Source organism: Mobula birostris, chromosome 24, assembly GCF_030028105.1.
Source record: "Mobula birostris isolate sMobBir1 chromosome 24, sMobBir1.hap1, whole genome shotgun sequence".
NCBI classification, from domain to species: Eukaryota; Metazoa; Chordata; class Chondrichthyes; order Myliobatiformes; family Myliobatidae; genus Mobula; species Mobula birostris.
Window position 1 is genome coordinate 32984396 of NC_092393.1, and position 18703 is coordinate 33003098.

General features: G+C 41.0%; 1 protein-coding gene across 1 annotated transcript in view; it reads left to right on the plus strand.

The window, feature by feature from the left end:
• LOC140187101 (alpha-1,6-mannosylglycoprotein 6-beta-N-acetylglucosaminyltransferase B-like) overlaps nucleotides 1-18703 on the plus strand; it is a 919793-nt gene that overhangs the window by 152179 nt on the left and 748911 nt on the right. The window lies entirely within an intron of this gene.

Genomic DNA, 18703 nt, shown 5'->3' on the forward strand with positions numbered 1-18703 from the left:
TGCTAATCATATTATGAATTATTCACATACTGTAAATAAGGGAATTTAAAGAAAATATTAAGGAAACCTCATTGATTGGCAAGCAAATATTCATTAGGTTAAAGGATGTGCATTTATTATGAAAATGCACACATTAATTCTACAGTTATCTGGTTTCACATTATTGATATTTCAAAACTAGCTGCAGTCTTTTTTCTTATAACTGATCCCAGAAATGAATGTTCTTTCTGTGTAGGTCTTGAATTATTTAGAATGATTTAAAAGACAGTATTGGTTTCCATATAAAGTTTGCTTTAAGTTTTACCGAAATGAAGTTTAGAATGAGCTATTTCCTTTACTGTTCTGTGTCTCCTAAAAAGTTGTCGTGGTTCATGGAGCTTAGAAAAATAGAGAGCTTTGGGTAACCCTAGGTAACATATAAGGTAAGTACATGTTCAGCACAATATTGTGGGCCAAAGGGACTGTATTGTGCTGTAGGTTTCCTATGTTCCTAAATCTATCATTTAATAGGAAGAGGACCAAAACCTACAAGTGGGACAAATATATAATATGAATGTAGATGTCTATGTGATTCATATGCACATACATATTACGTATACTTGGTGTTCCAAAATAAGTAATATCTAACCTCGGCTTTTTATAAGTTCTTGTTACTACCTATAGACATAAAAATCTCTATATTATCAGTCTTGCTATGTTTTTTCTTGACTGGAATGGACACTTTATTCTACTAGCTGTCATTTTAATAGATTAGGGAATTGTTGTACAATCACATAGCTTGTGCTGCTTCTTGTACTGATATAATGCAACTCTATTCTCCAGAGTTTTAAATTGAATTGGAATAATGGAATATTTAAGCATTTTGAGGAAGGAAGGATGACAGGAATGGTTACTGGATTATACATCATCCTTAATGGGAATGAAATCTAAGAAATCAAACTTATCATCCTCAGGCACCTTATTAATCCTCAGTTTTGATTATGTAGTCCTCTTTGATTCTTTGTCAGTGTACATTCACATTGGTTCCATAGATTAAAGCCTAAAAATGTACTGAAGTAAGAGACTAGTTAAATCCACTAAATTCAAGTAGCTGCAACTCCAGGAAATTCCAAGAAGGTCATAAAAGCCAAGATATGCATCTATGAACATAACCTTTCTTTTCAAAAAGTTTTTGTGGAAATTAGAGCATTTCACTGTTTTATGTGCAAAAGTAATAATTTTAATGCTTAGACTAGTAACTAGCAAAAGTAAAGGTGTTCGCAATATGGAAATTGGTGAAGCATAGCATATGGGCAGCAAAGCTTTAGATGAATTAGGGTTTACAAGGATTGATGGAAGATAATACAAAGTGGGTCTGGAACTGATGAAGGCAGGCTGTGTCAGTGGCATATGAAGGTGATGTTGTTGTAGTGAACTTGACTATCTTTGTGAAGATTATTGCATGAGCTAATATAGGTGAGGATTAGAATTATTGGCAGGGGCACATTGCTGGGAAACTAGAAATGTTACTTTCAGTCCATTTTCAGATCATCCATGACTAAATATGGGGCAAATGGCTCATGAAGGAGACATGAAAGGGGGCAGGGAGAAAATTCATAGTGCTTACAAGGTGCTGTCCTTGTGGAAAATATCTTCTTCCTATTACTGTATTAGGTCTGAATTGTCTTACTGCTTATTTCTCATCAACTATCAGTGACTAGAATGACAAAAATCATTGCTTTTCGAAAACAAAGATATGCAACTGATGCTATTTAAAGACTTCTCTCTAGGCATGGTGTAATGTCTAATGTACATGAAAGTGTATGTGACTGATACTAGACAGAAACTATCTGGCAACAGTCCCCTGCGCAATTTTGCAATGCAGTGTCTCAAATAAAGAAAGGGAATCCCAGCTATTTTCTCGATTAGTTTAAGAGTTGTCTGAAATGACTGGCTGCCCTGATTAATTGATGGCCAAATTAACCTGAATCCACTGCATGTGTAAGATGCACTATTTTGCAAATACCACTAGAACTCCTCCAGGTGTAGAAAGGATTTAAAGCTTATGGAAAACACTCATACTGTTTTCCACACTTCATCCCTCATCTTAAAATGCATGCAATTGGGCAAGATTTTTTCAGCCAATCTCACAGTTAATGATATTATTGAGAGCTTAAGGAAAGTTAATGCAACATGCTTTCAGCTTTAGAGAGTATAGTTAAGGACGTTCCAGCATTGTGTGAGAGATGGATATTTAACAGTGATTTGAATTATTTGGATAATATTAGGAGCTTTGGTTTGGGGGAAAGGACCAAACTTGGAGAGAGCTTGGATGTGGGTGGGTGGATTGAGAGAAAATAAAGAGCTATAGTTTTTCCAGGCTAGTACGATTGGAATCCTGGGAAGAAGAAATTGCTTGCTAGGCAAATATCTGATGCCATAGTAGCAAAGAGGCTGACTTTTGAATTGATAAACATACAAAAAAAAAACTATGAGCTTCTTATAACTGAGTACTTCAGATGAGAATTTAAAGTAATTGAAAATGTTGATTTAAAGGACATTTTTTTGAAGAAGTTATCTTAGTTGTTCAGTTGATTTTGATTTGAATAGGGTGAAGGAGTAAAATATTGAATCTTGATCTAAACCAGCCAGGAATGACGACTAATGTCCAATGACTAACAGTTTTTCAAAGTTGAATTATTAAAAATTCTTGCTTCATACTATGTGTAAATACAGGCCTTTCACAAATTAATTTACATCCTTCAATCATTATTACAATGAACTGGAAGGATTAGAAACTTCCTTCATGAGGGGAATGAAAGGTAGATGAGACTTGCCTTGTCATAGTCATGCATCTTCAGGGAGCAGGATATAAAGTTAATCATCTCTCACTCTTGGCAATTTTATTTGTGTAGAAAGATCTGTGAAGTGGGATGAACATATAAAATAAATCGTAATTAAGAACAAAATGCATCATGGGAATCTATATTTCCTCTTTATGTAATGAAGTTCAATGAAATCACCAGATTTGCTTCAATAAATCAATATGGTTTACAATTTTTTTCTTAGCTGTTTTCTCTCTCTCTCTCTCTCTCTTACACACACACACACACACACACACACACACACACACACACACACACACACACACACACACACACACACATATACACACACACTCATTCCATTTTCCAATTGCATAGGTGAGATTATAATCATTTCTTAATCTGCTAGTCACACCAGAATCATTTACTAGGACAAAGACATTTTACTAGATTAATTTATTTTGTGATTACTGCTTGTCCTGCAAGGAGAGTAGATACTGGAAGATGCTTCTTCTCTCGTGATCTAATTAAGACCATAAGACATAGGGGCAGAATTAGGCCATTTGGCCCATCAAGTCTGCTCCGCCATTCCATCATGGCTGACTTATTACCTCTCTTAAACTCACTCTCCTGCTTTCTCCCTGTAACTTTTGACACCCTGATTATTCAAGAACCTATCAACCTCTGACTTAAATATACCCAATGACTTGGCGTACATAGCTGTCTATGGCAATAACTTCCACTGATTCACCACCCTTGGCTACATTTCTATTTTAAATGGACATCCCTCAATTCTGAGACTGTGCCCCCTGGTCTTAAACACCACCACTAAAGGAAAGATCCTTTCCATATCCACTCTAAATAAGCTATTTAATATTCAATATGTTTCAATGAAATGCCCCCCTCATTCTTCTAAACTCCAACGATTACAGATCCAGAGCCATCAAACACTCCTCGTATCTTAAATCTTTCATTCCTGGGATCATTCTTGTGAACCTGCTCTGAACCCTCTCCAATGCCAACATATTCTTTCTTGGATAAAGGGCCCAAAACTGCTTAGTCCAAGTGCAGTTTGACCAATGCCTTATAAAGACTCGGCATTACATCCTTCCTTTGGTATTCTAGTCCTCTCTAAATGAATGTTAATATTGCATTTTCTTTCCTTACCACAGACTCAACATGCAAGTTAACTTTTACGAAATCCTGCACAAGGACTCTCAAGTCCCCTCGCAACTCAGATTTTTTGACTTTCCCCCTTTTAGAAAATAGTCTATGTCCTTATTCCTAGTGTCAAAGTGCATGACCATGCACCTCCCTACACTGTATTTCACCTGTTTCTTCTTTCCCAACCTCCCTACCTGTCTTAGTCCTTTTATGGACATGCTACTTCCTCAAACTACCAGCTTCTCCACCTATCTTTGCATGATTCACAAACATGGACACAAAGCCATTAATTCCTTCATACACATCATGGACACACAATGTGAAAATAAGAGGTCTCAACACCAGCTCCTGTTATACACTGTTAGACACGGGCAGCCACTAGAAAATGCCCCTTTTATTCCCACTATTTGCCTTTCACGAGCCTGCCAATCTTCTAGCCATGCTAGTGTCTTTCCTGTAAAACCATTGACTCTTATCTTCTTAAGCAGCCTCGTGAGGGACCTTGTCAAAGGCTGTCTGAAAATCCAAGTGACTATCCTTTATTTATCCTGCTTGTTAGTCCCTCAAAGAATTCCAACTGATATGTCAGGCAAACTTTTCCCTTTAGAAAACCATGCTGACTTTAGCCGATTTTATCGTGTGCCTCCAAGGACCCCAAAACCTCTAACAGACTCCAACACTTTTCTAACTGCTGAAGTCTGGCTAAGTGGCCTGTAATTTCCTTTCTTCTGCCTCCCACCCTTCTGAAAGAGTGGAGTGACATTTGCAATTTAAAAATTATTACTAATGCCTAAACAATATCTTAAGCTACCTCTTTCAAACCCTGAAGAGCAGTCCATCTAGTGCAGGTGACTTACCTGCCTTCAGACGTTTTAGTTTCCCAAGCACCTTCTATTTAGTAATAGCAACGACACTCACCTCTGTCTACTGAAACTCTCACATTTCTGGCATTCTGCTAGTGTCTTCCACAGGAAGACATCTCCCTTACCTATCTTGGTATTTACCTAGTCTATTTCTGACATCTCCCACCCCTTTATTGATTTCACTGTCTTTCTTTCTGAAGAGAGATTACCTACTGATGTCTATTATAAACCCAAGGACTCTCATAAATACCTGGACTACACCTCTTCCCACCCTGTCACTTGTAAAAGTGCCATCCCATTTTCTCAATTCCTCTGTTTCCGCCACATCTGCTTTCAGAATGAGGCTTTTCATTCTAGAACAAAAGAGATATCCTCTTTTACAAAGAAAGGGGCTTCCCTTCCTCCACCATCAATGCTGCCTTCAACCACATCTCTTCCATTTCATGCATGACTGCTCTTACTCCATCCTCGTGCTACCCTACCAGGGATAGGGTTCCTCTTGTCCTCACCTACCACCTCACCAGCCTCTGTGTCCAGCACATAATTCTCCAGAACTTCCAGCATCTTCAACAGGATTCCACCACTAAGCACATCTTTCCCTCCCCTCAACTTACTGCTTTCCACTGGGATCACTCCCTACACGACTCACTTGTTCATTCATCCCTCTCCACTGATCTCCCTCCTGGCACTTATCCTTGCAAGTGGAACAAAAGCTGCACCTGCCCCTACACCTCCTCCCTCACTACCATTCAGGGCCCCAAACAATCCTTCCAGGTGAGGTGGCACTTCACCTGTGTGTCTGTTGGGGTCATACACTATGTCCAGTGCTCCCAGTGTGGCCTCCTGTATATTGGTGAGACCTGACATAGATTGGGAGACTATTCACCGAGCACCTACTATCTGTCTACCTGAAGAAGTGGGATCTCCCAGTGGCCACCCATTTTAATTCTACTTCCCATTCCCATTCTGATATGTCAATTCATGGCCTTCCCTACTGTCGTGATGAGGCCACACTCAGGTTGGAGGAACAACACCTTGTATTCTGTCCGGGTAGCCTTCAACCTGTTGCATGAACACTGATTTCTCAAACTTCCAGTATTGTCGCCGCCCCTTCACCATTCCCCATCCCCTTTTCCCTCTCTCACCTTATCTCCTTGCCTGCCTATCACCCCCCTTTGGTGCTCCTTCCCCGCCCTTCTTCCTTCCATTTTCTTACTCTCCTATCCATGGTTCTCTCCGATTGGACTCCCCCTTCTGAGCCCTGTATCTCTTTTGCCAATCAACTTCCCAGCTCTTTACTTTACCCTCCCCCCCTCAGTTTCACTGATCACCTTGTATTTCTCTATCCACTCCCTCACCTTTCTAATCTACACCTCATGTTTTTTTCTCCAGTCCCACCGAAGCGTCTCATCCCAAAACATCAACTGTACATTTCTCCATAGAGCTCCCTGACCTGCTGAGCACATTTTGTATGTGCTTACAAAATACTTAAGTTTGTCTGCTATTCCTTTGTCCTCCATTACTATCTCTCCAGCATCATTTTCCAGCAGTCCAGTATCCTTTCTCATCTCTCTTTGCCTCTTTGTATCCTCTTTTATATTATTGGCTAGCTTACCTTCATACTTCATCTTTCTTGTCTTTATGACTTCTTTAGTTGTCTTCTATTGATTTTTAAAAACTTTCCAATCCTCTAACATCTCACTAACTTTTGCAATATTATACGGCCTTTCTTTTGTTTTAATGTTATCTTTGACTTCCCTTGTTAGCCATGGTTGCCTCATCCTCCTTTTAGAATATTTCTTCATCTTTAGGATGTATCTTTCCTGTGCCTTCTAAATTTCCCCTATAAATACCAGCTATTCTGTCATCATCCCTGCTAGTGGCTCCTTCCAATCAACTTCGGTAAGCTCCTGTCTTATTCCTCTGTAATTCCCTTTACTCCACTGTAATACTAGTACCTGTGCATTTTAGCTTTTCCTTCTCAAACTTAAGAAAGGGAATTTTCCTGGGGGATTTACCAACTTCAATTTTTTGCAAACTGAAATGGGAAATCGTATTTGTATCTTATTTATTAAACAACAACAGGCTATTAATGGTGAAAACTGAATTTAATGTTTGTAATTAGACATGAAGCTTCATGTTGACCTCTGCATAACTTCATTAAAATCTCATTAGCGATGTGCTCTGGGTAAATTTGAATTTGTAAGAGAGAACGTGATCAAAGATAAACCCAATTAAATCAGAGAATAAATGATGGAATTAATTTAGTTACATTTCTGAAAGTGAAAGGACCAAACATATATATGATATAAAACTGTCCATTTGTAAGATGTGAATGGAAAATGTCCAGAATATTACTGATTTGCTTATGATTTCCAAATATTGTTAAATTTCTATTTGCATTTATTTGAAATGTTTTCAAACAATAACTTCCTCAGCTCATTTTAAATTCCCATCTGTGTTTTTTGCCTTAGCAGTCAACTATTTTAGCACAATCCTGCTCAGCTTCTCATCTCCCCATCTCCCATTTGATAAACTAGGTATCAGCTAGTTGTATGTTGTTCTCCAAATCTTGTTCAGTCACTCTCCTTCCTGGTAGCCTTCACTCTGAATTCCCTATTGTAAAATTATTGCTCTCATTTTTAACTCCTTCATTGCCTGTGCTCTACTATCACACTCCACTTCTGTGCCTGCATTTCCTGCTCCACGCTTCAAATCTCTTTGTTTTTATTTAACCTTGGTCAATTGTGTATTTTCTAGTCCTTCATCCATACTATTAGCCTTCAACTCTGACACCCCTATCTGGTAACCCCTTCTTAAATTTTTCACGTTCTGCAACCCTTGTTCAAATATCCTCGCTTACAGTAGCCTCCATGACTAAGACATTTTGTTTTTCAAAAAAAAAAGTTGGAAATTCGCAGTGTCTATGAGGTATTACTGGTTACTCCTCCCCTGAGATGAAGATGGAAAATAAAGGAAATGTAAGGGTTAGAGTTGGACTATATGAAGGAGGGAGCAAAAGTAATAAAATATTTGAATTCCTATGAGTACCAATATAGTTACCAATTAGAGGAAAAGGAGTTAAAAGATGGTGGCTGTGTAGAACAGATAGAACAGAAACAATGACCCTTCCACATAAGGATAGGTACAACTTGGGCCCATGCAGTGTATCATAAATGCACCTTAGATCTGGAGAAAGTGAGTGGTATTGAAGAAGTTCTGTCCATCAGAGTGAATTCAGTGAAGTACATGATTAACTATGTACGTGAAGGGGAACTGTTTGGGATTCTATTCAAGGAAGAAACAAGGGACCTCGTTGTGGAATTGGGGTGTGAGGGATTGGACATATATGGGGAGATGAGCTGGCTGGGACATGGATACTGGAAACTATCTAGAGGTGTCACATGGGAAGGGACTAAATCAAGAGAGAAAGGACAGATCACAGGGAGGAAGTAAGTTCAGTGGGGCAAGTGCAATTAGCAGTCTGCCTAGATGGTTCCCTTGTGGAGACATGAAAGACTGCAGATGTTGAAAGCTGGAGCAAACTTAATGGAGTTCTTTGACCATATAATGAGCACAGGGGATGGAAGGGAATGGATGGAACAGTTGGGAATCAGAGAGTTGGGATACATGATGTTACTCTGGTTGGCAATCAGTGGTGAGCGGTGTGCCACAGGGGTCGGTGGTGGGCCTGCAACTGTTCACAATATACATTAACAACCTGGAAGAGGCAGCCGAGTGTAGTGTATCTAGGTTTGCTGATAATACTACATTGAGTGGAAAAGCGAATTGTGCAGAGAGATATAGATAGGTTAAGTGAGTGGGCAAGGGTCTGGCAGATGGAGTACAGAGTTAGTAAATGCAAGGATATCTGCTGTGCTGAGGGACTTGGGAGTGCTTGTGCACGAATTACAGAAGGTTGATTTGTAGATGCAGCAGATATCAAGAAGGCAATTGGAATGTTGGCCTTCATTGCTGGAGGGTTTGAATTTAAGAGCAGGGAGGCTATGCTGCAACTGTATAGGGTATTGGTGAGGCCACACCTGGAGTATTGCATGCAGTCCTGGTCTCATTACTTGAAGAAGGATATATTGGCTTTGGAGGAGATGCAGAGGAGGTACACCACGTTGATTCCAGGGATGAGGGGGTTAGATTATGAGGAGAGATTATCGCCTGGACTGTACTCGCTGAATTCAGAAGAATGAGAGGAGATCTTATAGAAACATATGAAATTATGAAAGAGATAGGTAAAATAGAGGCAGGAAAGTTGTTTCCACTGGTAGGTGACACTAGAACTAGGGAACATAGTCTGAAGATTCAGGGGAGTAGATTAAGGATAGGGATGAAGAGGAACTGTTTTTCCCAGAGAGTGGTGAATCTGTGGAATTCTCTGGCCAATGAAGCAGTGGAGGCTACCTCAGTGAAAATGTTTAAGACAAGGTTGGATAGATATTTGCATAGTAGGGGAATTAATGGTTATGGGGAAAAGGCAGGGAGGTGGAGATGAATCCATGGTCAGATCAGTCATGATCTTATTGAATGGCAGAGCAAGCTCGACGGGCCAGTTGGCCTACTCCTGCTCCTATTTCTTATGTTCTTATGTAAAACAAAACTGTAGGAGGAACACAATAAACACATGAAAAATGCTTGAGGAAGTCAGCAGGCTAAGCAGCATCTATGGAAAAGAGTACAGTCAATGTTTTGGACAGAGACCCTTTGTGTGTGTTGCTTGGATTTTCAGCATCTGCAGATTTTCTCTTGTTTGTGGAGGAAATCAATAGGTGAGGTAACCTCTGCGAGATAGTGTGATGTTTGTCAAACCACAAAGATACTCCTATGCTGCTGGGTTTGATAATAAAGGTGAGGTTGATTCTTAGTAGTGGAGAGCTGCAAATTCAGAGAGAGACTGGTTGGAGCTTGTGAGGATGATGGGAAAATTGATTCTGTCAATGTTGCATTGGTGGTTAGTGGTGAATAGGTCTAGAGGGTCAGGAGACAGAAAGAGACTTCTCAGAATTTCAGGACCTGAAGTTGTTTTATTTTTGTTTACGCTCTTTTAAGTCTATATTTTTTTATCTCCAAATGCATTCTTTTGAGGTGTTTTTGGTACATTTTTTACTGTGTAAAAAGATGCAAGTACAAACTTTTGAGATTATGGGCTGGATTTTAGTGTAAAATTAGCAGCAAGGTGAACTGTTCAATTCCTATTCTTGTCTAAAATATACAGAAGTGTCTGTTGACATAAATGCAGAAAATGCTGAGCTTGTTACCTGAGTTGCAATGTTCTTCCAAAACTTTTCTGATCATGCATTTTCCCATTTGAATCCCTATTCATAGACTAGCATGAAGCTTCTTTACTTACTTCAAGAATACAAATTAAACTCACGGACAATTTTAGTGGAACAACTTACTCTCTTATCTCTATCTTTAAAAATGAATCTTTACAAATATACTTCTCATTCCTTCAGGTTTTAATCTATACAGCTTTGTTCATACAGGTTCTTGGTGATCTACAGAGGGTACCGAGCTGTTTATCCGACAGCTTGCTGTGCAACATCATCTTAGAAAGACTTTGGCAAAATACAACTCCAACAACCTCAGTGGTTGGAGGAACTTTTAATTCACTATTCTTAAAGTGGATGTAGTCTATCTAGATCTCTAAATAATACTAAAAGAATACTTTTGCCTGGAAACAAACTATTTGCATCCTTTTTTAATTTTTAAGATGTGTGTTACTATAAGCACTTTTTCATATATTTTAAAAGTGATGACAGTCAATTCTGCTTCATTGCTTAACAGGAGAATTGTCGCATTTCAACTTAGAATGGCTGTCACATGCGCAATCCTGTTAATACACATAGTGCTCATTTCTGCCTTGCCTGACAAGAAATATGCCATTAATGTACAGTTTGCATCCAGTTTTTCACATACCAGAACATGGAGTAAGCTCTGCATCATTGCCAACGACATGTGGAATTAAAGTATCCCTTTTGAGAAATCTGTGATTTGTCTTCTGATTGTATTTGCATGAATGTTAATTGCATTGTGTGTTGGAGGTCAGTGCTGTGATCTTGCAGCATCACTGGACTATGCACACACAATCACAGGGGAATGGGTTTATGGCCACAGACACTCAAAACTATGTTTCTCCTCTGTACTCAATCTTCCTTCTTTTCCAGTAGCCCCTCCACACGCTTGGTCTTTTAGCTCACCAACATGACAGACTTTATGCTGCAGTATTGTTGCTGTCATGGAGTGTGGACTTTAAGGCATTGACTTATAGCATTAATGTGTAACCTGTAAGCCCTGCATTCTTTTGTCTTTAGGATATGTGCAAGCCAATTTAATGAAGGAAAAAGATGTGCAAACAACTTTAATGATATTTTAAAAGTATATTTCATGGATTAAACTTTCTTTGTTGATCCCCCAACTCAATGTGAGACCCAAATGAAGCATTCATTTCATAGACCTGTGATGGGGTCCTGAATTACCCCTATGAACTGTGCTTTTGAAAAGAGACAGAGAAAGAAAGAGAGAGAGAGAGACAAAGAATAACTTTTGGATTTCTGCTGAGGTTGGAGAGAGAGAGCATCGAGCAGCTCGTAAGTTGCTATGGTGACCGAGGGCGGCATTATTTGATGTACAATCGATGTTACGATTTTTCGGCAGCGTGTTTATACTTCCCAAGGCCATGGCATGCTAGTGCATTTCTTACACAGACAAAGGAAGGAGGAGTTATTTGAGAGACAGTTGGTACTTAGTACGGTGAGATAAATAGGAGGTTAGATGATAGACCTCAGGCACATGTTTTTGGACACTAAATGAACTTTGTTGTGCCCACAGAAAAAGTGGGTTTTTGGAGGATCGATCAGGCGGATCGATCAGTGGCTCTTGCAGTGAGAAAAGGGATTCACTGGTGGAGAGTTGTCCATGTGTCCACCCTTGCCTGTGTTGATGATTCCACCACTGAAAAACGGTCCTCTTTGTTGTGGTCACAGTCGGTGACTTTTAAAGTATTTCAGAGGACAACCAGAAGATCAACGGCATCAGCTCACCTGAAGACTCAAATCTCTTCCCCCCGCTTCACTACTCAACTCAACACCACGAACTGAAGTGAACTTTACTCATTGTCTTAAGACTATCTGTTTACCCCTAGGCTTGAAGAAGCTTGGTTTTTCATATATATTTCCACACTTACTGATATACTTACTTATATGGAATCATTGCTAACTCTGTTTGATTTATCTACATTTATATTATTGTATTGCGTAGTTACTAATAAATATTATTAGTTAATAGCAATACTAGACTCCAAAGCATTTTCCATTTCTGCTGGTTCTTTAACCCATCACGGGGTACGTGACATACCAAAACTGGCTGAGTACCAATTTCTAACCACAGTTATGTTACACTCTCAGTATTCACTTTTGACTCATTAGTGTCCATTTTTAACAATCTGTAAAGTTTAACATCTGTTGCCATCATTCATCTTGTCATCTGTAACAAATTAAAGTTAACAAACAAAAGGATTGTTAACAGCAAGTAGACTATAAGCAAATGTACATGATGTGATTCAAAAGCCAGGTCTTTAACGGTGCAGGGTCTACACTGAATTTAAAACCTGTTGCTAGTAATTCTTGACAAGTGTTGGAGTTGAATAAACTCTTCTCGGGTTTTCAGCTGGGTATTGATATCAATTATAACTGATGTTTTGATAACAAACTCTACCATCTTCATCAGGGATATTCATCATATACACTTGGAAAGCACTAGATCCTTTTTCAGGAGTTAAAGTATTATAATCAACGATCTGTTGGAATGGGCAGGATAGACAAAGGAGGGGATTTTACTTGAACTTTGACAAGATGCCGCATGTAATGCCTTGAATCAAGGTAAGAGCCCATGGTATTACAGGAAAGAAACCAGCTTGGATAGAAGATTAGCTTATTGTCAGAAAGCAAAGAGCTTTTGACAATAAGCTAAGGTTGCAATCCTGAGGCTTTTTAAGGGATTGATCAAACTGCACTTGGGGAGTATTGTGAGCAGTTTTGGGTCCCTTATCTAAGAAAGAATGTGTTGGCATTGGAGAGGATCCAGAGAAAGTTCATAAAAATTATTCCGGGACTGAATGGGGTAATGTATGGTTACATACATGGTTCTGTGTATGTACTTGCTGGAGTTTCTTTGGGCTGTGGGTGGTAATCGGTGGAATTCATTGCCAGAGATGGCTGTGGAGGCCACACCATTGAGTATATTTAAAGTGGAGGTTGATAGGTTCTTGATTAGTCAGGGTGTCAAAGGTTATGGGCAGGAAAATGGGATTGAGAGGGATAATAAAACAGAATTTGAGAATTGGAGGAGCAAATCTGTAGAAAGATAGCAGACTGATGTAAGAAACAGAAAGTTGTAATAGTAGGGGATTTTAACTTTCCACACATTGACTGGGCCTCCCACACTGTGAAAGGGTTAGATGGCGTGGAGTTTGTCAAATGTGTTCAGGAAAGTTTTCTAAATCAATATATAGAGGTACCAACGAGAGAGGATGCAATATTTGATCTCCTATTAGGGAACCAGACAGGTCAGGTGACAGAAGTACGTGTAGGCGAACATTTTGGGTCCAGTGACCGTATTGTCATTAGTTTCAAGTTAATTATGGATAAGGATAGCTCTGGTCCTCGAGTTAAGGTTCTAAATTGGAGAAGGGCCAATTTTGAGGAAATGAGAAAGGATCTAGGAAGAATGGATTGGGATAAGTTGTTTTCTGGCAAGGATGTGGTCAGTGTGTGGAAGACATTCAAAGGCGGAATTTTGAGAATGCAGCGTTTGCACGTTCCTGCCAGGATTAAAGGCAAAGTTAACAGGCATAGAGAACCTTGGCTTTCAAGGGATATTGGCAATCTAGTTAAGAAAAAGAGAGAGGTGTATAGCAGGTATAGGCAACAAGGAACAAATGAGGTACCTAAGGAGTATAGAAAATGTAAGAAAATACTAAAGAAGGAAATCAGGAAGGCAAAAAGAAGACATGAGGTTGCTTTGGCAGATAATGTGAAGGTAAACCCGAAGGGTTTCTACAAGTATATTAAGAGTAAAAGGATAGTAAGGGACAAACAAGAGGAATTCTGCAGATGCTGGAAATTCAAGCAACACACATCAAAGTTGCTGGTGAACACAGCAGGCCAGGTAGCATCTCTAGGAAGAGGTACAGTTGACATTTCAGGCCGAGACCCTTCGTCAGGACTAACTGAAGGAAGAGTTAGTAAGAGATTTGAAAGTGGGATGGGGAGGGGAGATCCAAAATGATAGGAGGAGGGGGAGGGATGGAGCCAAGAGCTGGACAGGTGATTGGCAAAAGGGATATGAGAGGATCATGGGACAGGAGGCCCAGGGAGAAGGAAAAGGAGCGGGGGGAACCCAGAGAATGGGCAAGGGGTATAGTCAGAGGGACAGAGGGAGAAAAAGGAGAGTGAGAGAAAGAATGTGTGTATAAAAATAAATAGCAGATGGGGTACGAGGGGAAGTGGGGCATTAGCGGAAGTTAGAGAAGTCAATGTTCATGCCATCAGGTTGGAGGCTACCCAGACGGAATATAAGGTGTTGTTCCTTCAACCTGAGTGTGGCTTCATCTTTACAGTAGAGGAGGCCGTGGATAGACATATCAGAATGGGAATGGAATGTGGAATTAAAATATGTGGCCACTGGGAGATCCTGCTTTCTCTGGCGGACAGGGCGTAGGTGTTCAGCAAAACGATCTCCCAGTCTGCGTCGGGTCTCACCAATATATAGAAGGCCACATCGGGAGCACCGGAGGCAGTATATCACCCCAGTCGACTCACAGGTGAAGTGTCGCCTCACCTGGAAGGACTGTCTGGGGCCCTGAATGGTGGTAAGGGAGGAAGGGTAAGGGCATGTGTAGCACTTGTTCCGCTTACAAGGATAAGTGCCGGGAGGGAGATCAGTGGGGAGGGATGGGGGGGACGAATGGACAAGGGAGTCGCGTAGGGAGCAGAGTGGGGGGGGAGGGGAGGATGTGCTTATTGGTGGGATCCCATTGGAGGTGGGGGAAGTTACGGAGAATTATATGTTGGACCCGGAAACTGGTGGGGTGGTAGGTGAGGACAAGGGGAACCCTATTCCTAGTGGGGTGGTGGGAGGATGGAGTGAGAGCAGATGTACGTGAAATGGGGGAGATGCGTTTGAGAGCAGAGTTGATGGTGGAGGAAGGGAAGCCCCTTTCTTTAAAAAAGGAGGACATCTCCCTCGTCCTGGAATGAAAAGCCTCATCCTGAGAGCAGATGCGGCGGAGACGGAGGAATTGCGAGAAGGGGATGGCATTTTTGCAAGAGACAGGGTGAGAAGAGGAATAGTCCAGATAGCTGTGAGAGTCAGTAAGTTTATAGTAGACATCAGTGGATAAGCTGTCTCCAGAGATACAGACAGAAAGATCTAGAAAGGGGAGGGAGGTGTCGGAAATGAACCAGGTAAACTTGAGGGCAGGGTGAAAGTTGGAGGCAAAGTTAACAAAGTCAATGAGCTCAGCATGCGTGCAGGAAGCAGCACCAATGCAGTCGTTGATGTAGTGAAGGAAAAGTGAGCGACAGATACCAGAATAGGTTCGGAACATAGATTGTTCCACATAGCCAACAAAAAGACAGGCGTAGCTAGGACCCATAGGGGTGCTCATAGCTACACCTTTAGTTTGGAGTAAGTGGGAGGAGCCAAAGGAGAAATTATTAAGCGTAAGGACTAATTCCGCTAGATGGAGCAGCATGGTGGTAGAGGGGAACTGGTTAAGTCTGGAATCCAAAAAGAAGCGGAGGGCTTTCAGAGCTTCCTGATGGGGGATGGAAGTATATAGGGACTGGACATCCATGGTGAAAATAAAGCGGTGGGAGCCAGGGAGCTGAAAGTCATTGAAAAGTTTAAGAGCGTGAGAAGTATCACGAACATAGGTCGGAAGGGATTGAACAAGGGGGGATAAAACCGTGTCGAGGTATGCAGAAACAAGTTCGGTGGGGCAGGAGCAAGTTGAGACAATAGGTCTGCCAGGACAGGCAGGTTTGTGGATCTTGGGTAGAAGGTAGAAACGGGAAGTGCGAGGTGTGGGAACTATAAGGTTGGTAGTAGTGGATGGGAGATCCCCTGAGTGGATAAGGTTGGTGATGGTGTGGGAGACAATGGCCTGGTGCTCCTTAGTGGGGTCACGATCAAGGGGTAAATAAGAGAAGGTATCCGTGAGTTGTCGCTGTGCCTCGGCAAGGTAGAGGTCAGTAAGGGACAAAATTGGTTCCCGAGAAGATCAAAGTGGTCGTCTATGTGTGGAGCCTCATGAGATGGGGGAGATTTTAAACAATTTTTTTGCATCAGTATTTAGTCAGGAAACTGGCATAGCATATATAGAAGGAAGGGAAACCAGCAGCAGTGTCATGGAACATATAGAGACTAAAGAGGAGGAGGTGCTTTCTGCCTTACAGCGAATATAGGCAGATAAATCCCTCGGGCCTGACATGATATTTCCTCAGACCTTGAAAGAGACTAGTGTAGAAATTGCAGGGGCCCTGGCAGAAATATTTTAAATGTCCTTAGCCATGGGTATGGTGCCAGGGGGTTGGAGGGTGGCTGATGTTGATCCGTTGTTTAAAAAAAGGCTCCAAAAGTAAACCAGGTAATTACAGACCGGTAAGCCTGACATCAGTAGTAGGTAAATTATTGGAAGGTGTTCTGAGAGATCGGATATACATATCAGCTGAGGGCTGATTAAGGATAGTCAGCATGGCTTTGTGCATGGTAGATCTCTGTGACTAGTGGTGTGCCTCAAGGATCTGTGCTGCGACCATTGTTGTTTGTTGTCTACATCAATGATCTAGAGAATAATGTGGTAAATTGGATCAGCAAGTTTGCTGATGACACTAAGATTGGAGGCGTTGTGGACAGTGAGGAAGGCTTTCAAAGCTTGTAGAGGGATCTGGACCAACTGGAGGGGTGGGCCAGAAAGTGGCAGATGGAATTTAATGCAGACAAGTGTGAGGTGTTGCATGTTGGAAGGACAAATCAAGGTAGGACATACACAGTAAATGATAGGGCACTGAGGAGTGCAGAGGAACAAAGAGATCTGGGAGTTCAGATACATAATTCCCTGAAAGTGGCGTCACAGGTAGACAGGGTTATAAAGAAGGCTTTTGGCATCCTGGCATTCATAAATCAAAGTACAGAGTAAAGGAGTTGGGATGTTATGGGGAGGTTGTATAAGATATTGGTGAGGCCAAATTTGGAGTATTGTGTACAGTTCTGGTCACCTAACTATAGGAAGCATAAGGGTTTTTTTTTTGTCACTGCGTAGTCTAATAAAAATGGCTTCTTTGTTATGTTATAATTAAAAAGGCTTCTTTGTTATGTTAACTGCTGAGAAAGTCCTTCCCACTAGCAGTTTGTTTTGGATTATCTATTGATAAGAGGACAAATGAACCAATTGCGATAGTTGTTATGCTTTTGGTCTGGCTGTAAGATATTGTATGCGCGGGGTTTTGGGCAGAAGGCAGGAGAGAGAGAGACAGAGGATGGACCAGGTGCTGTGAGTCCACTAACGGGGTCGGACCCTGAGCGGGGCGTTCAGCGAGGAGAGGAGACGGAGATGGACTCGTGTGGAGCTTCTGGTCGACCACTGTTGTTGGTCCCAGGTGGCCGGTCAAGGTGGTCCAAGGGGTCGCAGGGTGAAGAAGAAGGGTCCTGAGCTCCAACTGTTTGTGCACGAAGATATTGAACTTTGATAAGTGTGGCGCCTTTTATTTTCCCTATTAAATTTTATTCTCTATTAATTATATAGTTCCAGTAATATCTATAAACTGTAAATCATTTAATTGTATCTGGTGTATTGTCTGTTATTTGGACGGGTTAGGGTACATCACACGGCATCCACACAAACTTATAACCCAGTTTGGCGGGGCCAAGGGCTGTTTCCCTAGATGACGGCGAGCCGAGCGACCCTGAGGCTGGCCGGGGGGCTACAGAAGGATATCCATAAGATTGAAAAAGTGCAGAGAAGATTTACTAGGATGTTGCCAGGTCTTCAGGAGTTGAGTTACAGGGAAAGATTGAACAGGTTAGTACTTATTCCTTGGACCGTAGAAGAATGAGGGGAGATTTGATAGAGGTTTACAAAATTATGATGGGTATAGACAGAGTAAATGAGAACAGGGTCTTTCCACTTAGATTAGGAGAGATAAATACGAGAGGACATGGCTTTAGGGTGAAAGGGGAAAGGTCTAGGGGAAACTTCTTCACTAAGAGAGTGGTGGGAGTGTGGAACGAGCTGCCATCTGACGTGGTAAATGTGGGCTCACTCTTAAGTTTTAAGAATAAATTGGATAGGTACATGGATGGGAGAGGTCTGGAGGGTTATGTACTGGATGCAGGTCAATTGGACTAGCAGAATAATGTTTCGGCACGGACTTTAAGGGCCAATTGGCCTGTTTTCTGTGCTGTAGTGTTCTATGGTTCTATGGTTCTATGAAATGATGGCATAGTAGAGCAGACTCAATAGGCCAAATGGTCTAATTCTGCTGTTATGGTCTTATAGCCTAATTCTGCTCCTTTTCTTAAGGTCTTAGTGTCTATGGTCTTTTCCAAATTTTCATTTTCTTAATCTTCCTGTGAAATTCAGATATATGAATCATTACCTGATCGTTTCTAATCATTACTAAATGCGCAGTTACTTATGATCTAATATTCAGCTTGACTTCATCCAGCAGAAATTTACTAATTTTAGTTATCTTACAAGGGTTCAGAATTGTAGTTGTGAAAGAATACTTGCGCTCTTTATGTATTTGTGTGTACGTGAAATGTAATCAAAAATAATTTACTTACCAAACAAAAATT